Genomic DNA, 10,874 nt, shown 5'->3' with positions numbered 1-10,874 from the left:
TTACCACTTTCAGAAGCCTTTATAGCAAGGGTGGAGGACCTGTGGCCCTCCAGAAGTTGTTGAACTACAGCTGCCATCATCCCTGGCCAGTGGCCATGCTGGTTGAGGCTGATGGGAGTTGGAGTCCAAGAACATCTGGAGGACGATAGGTCCCCACCCCTGGTTTATAGGAAAAGGTGGGAAATACATTGTATGTGTTGCTAATGTTTCTCAACTTATTTGAACTCAGCTCCACTCAGTCAAAATAGACTTCCTTTTCTGAGCCCCATAACTTTAGGCAGGTAGAGATCCCTGCACAGTTCCATGTGTGTGTAGTCAGGATGTACAGATGTTGTTAAATCCGCTCCATATGTGCTTTGCAGATTGTCAGGTGTCTTTCTTTCCATTGTCTTCTCATAGACGGAAGTGTGTGTGTTGGGGGGATAGGGATGAACAGCAATATCATTCCTCTTGCACAAGTGTGCATTAACGCAAGTCTCCATTAGCACAAATTTGTGTAAATCCCCCCCAAGTTAAAAAAACGTAGTCTGTGGAATCTGCGCAACTCACCAAAAGCTGTTCAGCTGTGGAATCCGCAGCCTGGATTCATAGAAATCTGATCTCATTTGAAGCCGTTGGAGATTTCTCCAACATCCCTAGTGTACAGTTCTCAGTTGCATGCAAGGACCTGTTGGTTGCTTGTCATTTTTGAGGGGTATCGTGGTGGGAAGCTACCACATCATCAGCAGGTACCACCTGGTTCCCTGTATACACATGTCACTGGAGCAGCGTGAGATGGGGCCACAGGGGAACAGCAACCAGGCTCCTCTTGTAACATAAAAAATGACCCTAACTAAACAGAGAGATGATGTCCCATAAGAGGCGTAAGAGAGTGGCACCATTAGTCCACAATTACATGACTCCACTCCCAAGATATTTTGTGCAGATTCCCCAAAGGTCACGTCCCTGCTGCCCCCACAGTTAGTCCCAATGCCATCTGTAGAATCTCTAGGAAGCTCCAATGTTTGTCCATAGTTTCCCTGTATTCTTTGCTGGGAGTCCTGTGAGACAATGCAGACATCCCTCTATATAAGAACTCCATCCCATATCCTCCACCATCCTGTCACAGCATGGGATGATACACACACAGAACCCAGTCCCAGCAATGCTAAATGGCCTTTACACAGAATGATAGGAGTGTGGCCAGGCAGGTTGGACAAAACTGCAAGGCATCTACAGCCTTGCACAAGGCAATAGGATTCTTGTACAATAACTAGGAACAACTCAGCTACACCACACACTCATAAACTGTAGCAAGACACCGGAGCACACAGCAGGATGCAATGCCATCTCATGTTCCCATACTTGCCTTCCCCTGGTTTGGAGCTCCTCATAAAATATGCCCCTTGGATTAGAAGGCAGACCTTTTAGGGTTTTTCTACATGAGGCTTTTAACTTGCCAATTTACGGAGACATCTGCTTCCCAATTTTTTGTGGGATTAAAATCGACTCCTTTACATGTGTGTGTGTTTTCCGGTGTTTTTCTTTCTCTGCCTTTCTATATGTTCCATTACACAACCACTAGTTGGTGCTGTGGTATAGCAGAATTGTACAAATACACGAGTATCTCATGCCGCCATTCACTTACCAGACTTTCCTCATTAGAAAAAAAAATCTGTTATAATGGTTGCAAAGCACAGGAGAGGCCCTGGAGGATGACGATATCATACAGTCAGGGCCAGAAATATTGGAACAAGGATAACTGTTTTGGCAGTTGGCCTCTGTACACCACCACATTGAAGCTGAAAGGAAACACACCCAGATGGGAGCGAAGTCAGGACTTTCAGCTGTAATTCAAGGGGTTTGACAAAAGTGGGGCACTAACCATTTAGGAAGGACAGCCAGTGGCATACACACACCCCCATCGTTCCTGGCTCATAAATAATGGAAGGAATGGCTGACAAGCAGCTGCATGGCCAGGTGTGGCCTGTTTCTTGGGCACCCCGTGACCAATCAAGCAGATAAAAGGCCTGGAAGTGTTACATTTGCATTTGGTTGCTGTTCACTGGAACCCCCAACATGAGGTCCAAAGAGGTGTTCATGTGAGTGAAGGAGGCCATCATTAGGCTGAGGAAACAAAATAAACCCATCAGAGAGATAGCAAAAACAGTGGGAGTGGCCAGTACAACAGTCTGGAACATCTTGAAAAAGAAGGAATTAACTGGCAAGCTCAGCAACAGCAAAAGGCCTGGAAGACCACGGAAGACAACTAAAGTGGATGACCGCAGAATTCTGCTCATGGTGAAGAGGAACCCTTTCACAACATCCAGCCAGGTCAAGAACGCTCTTGCGAAGGTAGGCATGTAACTGTCAACATCTACAGTCAAGAGATGGCTTTATGAATGTAAATACAGAGGCTTCACAACAAGGTGCAAACCACTGGTAACACTCAAGAACCGAAAGGCCAGATTAGCCTTTGCCAGCAAATACCTAAAAAGGCCTGCCCGGTTCTGGAATAAGATTCTTTGGACTGATGAAACCAAGATTAACTTGTACGAGAATGATGGGAAGAGAAAAGTATGGAGGAGGAAAGGAACAGCTCATGATCCAAAGCATACCACCTCATCTGTCAAACATGGTGGAGGCAGTGTTATGGCATGGGCATGTATGGCTGCCAATGGAACCAGGTCACTGGTGTTTATTGATGACCTGACTGCTGATCAAAGCAGCAGGATGAATTCTGAAGTGTATAGGGCTATACTTTCTGCTCAGATTCAGCTGAATGCTGCCAAACTGATAGGACGCCGCTTCATATTGCAGATGGATAATGATCCAAAACATACAGCAAAAGCTACCCAAGAGTTTCTCCAGGCAAAGAAGTGGGATGTTCTTCAATGGCCAAGTCAGTCACCTGATCTCAACCCAATAGGCATGCTTTTCACTTACTGAAGACAAGACTGAAGGCAGAAAGACCCACAAACAAGCAGCAGCTGAAGGCAGCTGCAGTAAAGGCCTGGCAAAGCATCTCGAGGGAGGAAACTCAGCATTTGGTCATGTCCATGGGTTCCAGACTTCAGGCAGTCATTGACTGCAAAGGATTTTCATCCAGGTATTAAAGGCGATCCTTAAGTTTGAAATCATAGAATCATAGAATAGCAGGGTTGGAGGGGGCCTACAAGATCGTCGAGTCCAACCCCCTGATCAATGCAGGAATCCAAGTCAGAGAATCCCTGACAGATGGCTGTCCAGCCTCATCTTGAATGCCTCCAGGGTGGGAGAGCCCACCACTTTGCCGTATTGGTCTAACAGTCAGGAAGGTTTTCCTGATGTTCAGCTGGAATCTAGCTTCCTGTCACTTGAGCCCATGATTCCGTGTCCTGCATTCTGGGATGATCGAGAAAGAGATCCTGGCCTTCCTCTCTGTGACAACTTTTCAAGTACTTGAAGAGCGGTATCATCTCTCCTCTCAGTCATTTCTTTTCAAGACTAAACATGGCCAATTCTTTCAGTCTCTCTTCATAGGGCTTTGTTTCCAGTCCCCTGATCATCTTTGTTGCCCTCCTCTGAACCTCCTCCAGCTTGTCTGCATCCTTCTTAAAGTGTGGTGCCCAGAACTGGACTCAGTCCTCAAGATGAGGCCTAATCAGTGCTGAGTAGAGGGGTACTTCACGGGATTTGGAAGCTGCACTTCTCTTAATGCAGCCCGAAATAGCATTTGCCTTTTTTGCAGCCACATCACATCATTGGCTCATATTCAGCTTGTGATCTACAACAATTCCAAGATCCTTCTTGCTTGTAGTATTTTTGAGCCAAGTATCCCCCTTCTTGTAACTAAACATAGTTTTACATAGGCTAAAACGGGGAATCAAAAAAGGACGCAAATAGCACCCGCTACGCTATTTGCGTTCCCCTTTATTTTCGCCATCATAGTCTATGTAAATATTTACGTAGATTCAGACGGCCAAAAATAAGGAACGCAAATGGTGGCAGCCGTAGCCGCTGCCATTTGCGTATGCGGTTGTTGTTGTTTTTTAACCCAGTCAGCCATGATAGATTTATGTAAAGATTTACGTAGCCTATCACATCGGGGTTTTTTGTTTTGTTTTTACAAGACAAATGGCGGTGGCACCAGCCGGTTGGAAAACCAGCCGCCGCCGCCTGGAAGATCCGCCCCAGGTGAGTCTCGTCCCAGGGGGGATCCGTGGGGGGGCAGGCAGGCCGTTTCGCCACAGATTTTGGGGGGCCGAATGCACTGGCATTTGGCCTCACCGAGATCCATGGTGGAATTCTCTGACATCCCCACTTTTGTCAAACCCCTTGAATTACAGCGGAAAGTCCTGACTTCGCTCCCATCTGGGAGTGTTTCCTTTCACCTTCAATGTGGTGGTGTACAGAGGCCAACTGCCAAAACAGTTATCCTTGTTCCAATATTTCTGGCCCTGACTGTATAAAGTACCCACATGCTACCATGAGTGAATAAACACTCGAGCACAATAAAAGCCTTGTGTAGAAAGACTAAGTCACAGAGCTGCACTTCCTCCTCCCCCTTCCCCCTGCAATGTTTAGAGAATTGAAAGCAAATAAGAAAGATTCTATTTTGTATTTATTTTGGGAGACCAGAAGTCTGCTCAGTGTGTGTGTATCCGAAATGCAAGTTGCTGCTGAAGCCTCATTCTGGGCTAGAATTTGGTTTGTTTGGCTTCATGGGGAACTCTGCCCAACAGAACCAGGACAAAGCTGCCTGCTTCTACTCAGAGTCTGGGGTTCATCTGAATCCTTTGCACACTCCTACTCAAAACTTTTAAAATGGCACATGGGAAAGCACATGTGTGTGTGTGTGTGTAAGAGAGAGAGAGAGAGATGGGGGGGAGAGGGGGAGAGAGAGAGAGAGAGAGAGAACTTTCGGCTTATATAGAGCTCTAAGGATGAACCCTGTATCTTGTAGTGATTCATATACTTATGTAATGTTTATCTTGTGCAATTTTATTCATACTATATAATTAACTTTATAATTCTAGGAAAGCAACTCCTAAAACTAAGTGTCACAAAGTTCACAGATGAATTGTGGGATAGACTGGATGAGGGCCAATAAACTGAAGCTCAATCCAGTTAAGACAAAAAGGTACTGTTGGTGGGTGGTTTGACGGTCTAGGTGAGTGGTGTCCAGGTGAGTTGTTTTTAATCTGTCTGGTGTTAGTATATGTCCTTAGAGTTATTTTAATTAACAATTATCAGTTCTATAGCATGTTTGTATGTCGATATTATTGATGTATTTCAGTTTATTTTAATCATTGTTTTATCATGTGTTTGGCTTGTTTTTCATGGCTGTGTGCTAAAGCCTGGTTGGCTAGTGCATAATAAATCTGATACTTGGGTTGAGGTGAGTAGTGAAGGGGTTGCACTCTGTTGCAAGTCCATAGCTTGGGGATTCTTGTGGGCCCACCTTTGTCACTAGAGACCCATCTTCTGTGGCTCAGAGCAGCTTTTATCAGTTTATACTGGTACACCAGCTATGACCCTACCTAGACAGTGACAGCCTGGCTTCAGTGATCCATGTCCTGGTAACCTCCTGGTTAGATTACTGCAATGAATTGTATATGGGGCTGCCCTTGAAGATGGTGCAGAAACTTCAGTTAGTACAAAATATGGCAGCTAGGGTACTGATCAGAACTGGGCCTTCTGACCATATTACATAGTACTGTCCCATCTTTACTGGCTCCCAGTTCATTTCCAGGCCCAATTCAAGGTGCTGGTGTTAACGTACAAAGCCGTGGGTCCCCTGTATCTAAAGGACCACCTCCTCCCATACATTTCTGCCCATGCTTCATGAGCAGGAACATATGGGAATAGGTGGTCCTCTGAGATCCTGCTCTGGGTGCCCTACTCCAAGTGCCATAACTAACTTAACTCCCTTTGATTTCAGTGGGTCTACTCTATGTATGACTAAGAATGCTTCCAGATGGAAGGTTCCAGGTGCTACCAATTCGAAGGCACTGTACAGCTATGCAGTCTTTTTCTCCTTAATGTATTTTCTGCAGTAAGAAATAAGACAGAAGTAGTGGTGGGAAAATACCGGAGAGGTAGGAGTGGAATATATCATCATCTGGACCCCATATACAATTCTGTGAACGAGGCAGGGCAATGGTGCAATGAAAGCCTCACCCGGAAGCACCTTAAACCTGGAAGCAACCCAGGCCAGATCTAAACGTTGTGCCATATCATTACAAACCCATCATGGTAACGTTATATCTCTCTTGTGCATTTATACCTCGCAGGACACACAATGACATCTGTTGTGGTATTTTGGATAATGCGGAATAAAAAGCAGGAAATAACACCACGAAAGCGGTATATCGAATGTGTAATGTGCCCCAACAGTTATCAGTGCACTTCAATACCACTACAGAGCAGTAGTGTAGATCTAGCCCCACTGCTCTTCCTGATCCTCATTTATGTTGATATGGATACATCCTTTATTATACAAATACTATTAAGTTTCTGCTTTCAATAATGAATCAAACATTTTGGCCCCAAGATGGGGAGGGGGGTGTAATTCACAAGATCAAATACTTTGGATCAACATCGAGTTTAAAATATTTTAATTGCAATGAAAGAGATTAAAGCATGATAAAACTCTTGATGTTTTCCCCTCTTTCAATAATAGGTGGAGTAATGGGTCTAATCCATGCTGTTGATTGTGCAATTGGTGCATTAATTAAACTTAAAACATATCTTAACCTTGCAGTGCAAAGCCAGTTTCTAAGACAGGGCTCTAAGAACATTACAAAAATTTTTACAAAAATAAGAGCCCTGCTGGATCAAACCAAAGGTCCATTTAGGCGGCTTTCAGATGAAGAGATCCTAGTGTCTCCAAAGGCATTGCACAGCTATTCTGTCTTTTCTTCCTTAACAGATTGTTTTTGGAAGAAAAAACACAGAAGAAATGGGAAAACACAGGAAGGCTACAGATTGAAGACAACATCGTCTGGAGAAACTGTAAAATTTCATCAATGAGGCAGAATGATTGAACAGAAAAGCCTCATCTGGAAGCATCTATAGCCCAGCAGCGTATTTCCCACAGTGATCATCCAGATGCCTCTGGGAAGCCCAAAAGATAGACATGAGGGCAAGATCTTGCCTGCTGTTGTTCCCCAGAAATTGATGTTCAGTGGCAAGCCCGCACTTGGAGGTTCCATGCAGTCATCATGACAAGTAGCCATTGATGGACATTCCCCCTGAGGGAGTAATCCAACAGCCTCTAGTCAGCGGCTAGACAGCCATAGGATATGCGGTTTTCTGGGAACCGACCTCGGAGCCTGTGCTCCAAGGTCGGTCCCTGGAGAACTGACCTTCCCCCCCTTCCACGCTGCCTCGCAGGCAGCGTGGAATAGTCCCATGCTCTGCGCTCGGAAGAGGAGCGCGGAGCAGCCAAAACGGGCTATTCCGAAATCGGCTGTCTAGCTGCAAATGCAGGGCAGGAGAAGCATGGAGGGAACGAACCCCTCCGTGCTTCTCCTGTCTTGCATTGGATAGGCGGTCACCTCCGAGTTCGGAGGCAGCCGCCTGTCCCCATAAGATTGCACCCATATTCATTTTTTTGTCTGTTAACGTTGCTATCTGCCTTTCCTCCAAGGAACTCAAGGTGGCGTACATAATCCTCCTCCTCCTCCCCATTTTAACCTCACAACAACCCTTTGAGATAGGTTAGGCTGAGAATCAGTGACTGACCCAAAGTCACCCAGTGGGGTTCATGGCCAAGTGAGGACTAGAACCCGAATCTCCCCAGTCCCAGTCCAACACTCTAACCACTACTCCACCTCCTTGACTCTCCCGTTTAAAGCCATCTAAGCCAATAATCCCAGTCCATGATTCTTGGATGTCTACACTGTAGCGACGCTGCTCTACCCAAGTATCTAAGGGCACCATCCTATGCATGTTTAGACAGAAAAAAAGTCATACAATTCCCAGCATTCCCCAGCTAGCCATGCTGGCAGGGGGATGCTGGGAGTTGTAGGACTTTTTTTCTGTCTAACTATGCATAGGATCGCACCTTAAGTATCTTTTATGTACTTCTAGGTGAAAGTTGGTGTCCTCATTTTGTGATTGAGGCATTCCTCCACTGCTGTAGGTATTACTCATCCCATTTAGCAGAATACTTAGAGCATCTGTGTTCAAAAGACAAATCCATCCATGAACCTTTCCCTAGTTGCTTAAAGGCAACAGAAGAATATCAGTTAGAAGGTATGAAGGATGACATACTGTATTGCCTGTGGCGATATGGATAAAGGTCAAGGCTGCAGCAGCGGAGTCGAGCTGAGTGTGAATACAACTGTAGAAGAGGAGGAGACCATATCCACAGCATCGTAGTGGCAATCTTTAGGACAAACACTTCTTCTGGGCATACGAAGTATTATTGGAATACTTACGGTGTATCCATAGGCACGTTTATTAAGAAATACAGCCCACTGTGCTTCACAGGGATTAACCCCAAGTGAGCGTGCATAGGAACGCAGCCTAAAGGCTCATGGCTGGCTGGGGCACACTGGGAATTGTGAGCCTTTTTTCTGTCTAAGCATGCATAAGATTGCACCCTTAGTAACTTTTTGCCATGTTACATCTTAATGAAGGACTGCTTCCCTATGAGCACAGAATATCTTATAAGATTTTTTTTTTAAATCCGTAATATTTTATGTAGGTAGGTACAACCTTGACAAATGGGTTATTGTCAGGCACTCTCGGTGGGGGGCAGGGGGGAGAGAGAGAGAGTTTTCAGTGTTTTCAGACATTACTATAAATTAACAGAAGCTTTGGTCAAGCTGCAGGTCATTTCAGCCTTTCCCAGCCTTGGGACCTGATATGCTGTTGGACTACATCTTCCATTGCCTCTAGCCGGCATGTCCAATGGTCAGGGAAGATGGGAATTGTAATCCAACAACATCTGTGGAGCCAAGGTTGGGAAGTACTGCCTGAGAATCTAAATCAGGGGTGCTGAAACTCTTTCAGCCTAAGGGCTGAATTCCATTTTGAAGACAGTCTCATAGGTGGCATCCCAGGGGCAGGAGGGGCCAAAGGCAAAACAGGTGGGACCAGAAATACCAGCATATTTTAGCTTAAAGCTTTGGCTGCCTGTAACAAAGCCTTGGGAGAGGCGTTTCAGTCTTTCAGAACGGGGGGGGGGGGGGAGACTGCACAAAAGCTGGCAAACTACCACATGGCAGGGTAGCCAGGTGTTGCACTTTACAGAGGAGGATCCTCTATTTTGGAGAGCTGGCAGAGGACAGTCCTCTATTTAAAGGTGTCCTCGATTTGATGGACTTCCCAAATCCAAGTCTGGTTTAAAGCCAAAGAACCATAAGAAAGGGAGAGCCGGAGCCCATCAACAGCTGGCACCAGGTCTGCAGACGGAGCAAGCACACAGGCCACTTAGTCTGTCTTCTCCATTCTGGTGAGATATATGGTATTTCTATTTAAATGATAGCTATTATTTCTACATTCACACCTATACTTGTAAATTTGCATATACAGATGTTATACAGATTGGTGTCCCCTAATTTGGTGATGCACTTCCTCTTTTTTGGCAATGCGTAAGTGGTCAGTGGTTGGGAGGGAAGGTGTGGGGGAAGGCAGCAGAAGGGGGCATGGCCACTGGGGAACCCCAGGAAGGCCAGATTTGGCCCCTGAGCCTGAAGTTTCCCAGTCCTTATCTAATTCCTCAAAGGGTCCTGTGGCCAGGCCCACATGCTTCTGTATAAGCAGTAATGATTCACTGATTGCTTCTTCCAAACTGCAGTTTATTGTGGTGAATCAGAGGGTGTAGCTGCCTCAGTAAGTGTCCTGACTTCATAAAATCATAGAATAGTAGGGTTGGAAGGGGCCTAAAAGACCATCGAGTCCAACCCCCTGCTCAATGCAGGAATCCAAGTCAAAGCATCCCTGACAGGTGGCTGGCCAGCCTCATCTTGAATGCCTCCAGTGTGGGAGAGCCCACCACCTCCCTAGGGAATTGGTTCCATTGTCGTATTGCTCTAATAGTCAGGAGGTTTTTCCTGATGTTCAGCCAGAATCTGGCTTCCTTTAACTTAAGCCCATTGTTCGGTGTCCTGCACCCTGGGATGACTGAGAAAAGATCCTGGCCTTCCTCTCTGTGATAACCTTTCAAGTACTTGAAGAGCGCTATCATATCTCCCCTCAGTCTTCTTTTCTCAAGGCTAAACATGCCCAGTTCTTTCAATCTTTCTTCCCTGATCATCTTCTTTCCCCTCCTCCGAACCCTCTCCAGTTTGTCTGCATCTTTCTTAAAGTGTCGTGCCCAGAACTGGACACAGTATTCAAGGTGAGGCCTAACCAGTGCTGAGTAGAGTGGAACTAGGACTTCACATGATTTGGAAGCTATACTTCTATTAATGCAGCCCAAAATAGCATTTGATTTTTTTGCAGCCACATCACATTATTGGCTCATATTCAGCTTGTGATCTCCAACAATTTCAAGATCCTTCTCGCTTGTGGTATTGTTGAGCCAAGTATCGCCAATCTTGTAACAGTGCATTTGGTAGGGATGTATGAAATCCCTTACCTCCAGTCCGCCAGGGTCCGCGGGGGGGGGGGGGAGTGATCCATTCTTCCCCTCAGAATCCTCGATGGGGGGGGAGGTGATCCATTCCTCCCCCCCTGGAATCCATCCAGGCGGGCTCCGCTTCGAAGCCCTGCAGAGCCAGCTGCCAGCTCCGCAGGGCTGGAGAAAGTCGGTACAGCTGGCAGCCATTGCCATGCCATATCTCTGTGTAAGTCAATCCCCCGGATGCAAATGACATAGTGGGTGCCATTTGTGGCCGTAAAGCTGGTCGATTAGCCTAAATGCAGCCATTATGGCTGCATTTAGGCTAATCGACCAGCTT

Source organism: Heloderma suspectum, chromosome 4, assembly GCF_057233095.1.
Source record: "Heloderma suspectum isolate Gila_16-S chromosome 4, 16-S_ref, whole genome shotgun sequence".
NCBI classification, from domain to species: domain Eukaryota; kingdom Metazoa; phylum Chordata; class Lepidosauria; order Squamata; family Helodermatidae; genus Heloderma; species Heloderma suspectum.
Note: the sequence above shows the minus strand (reverse complement) of the source record.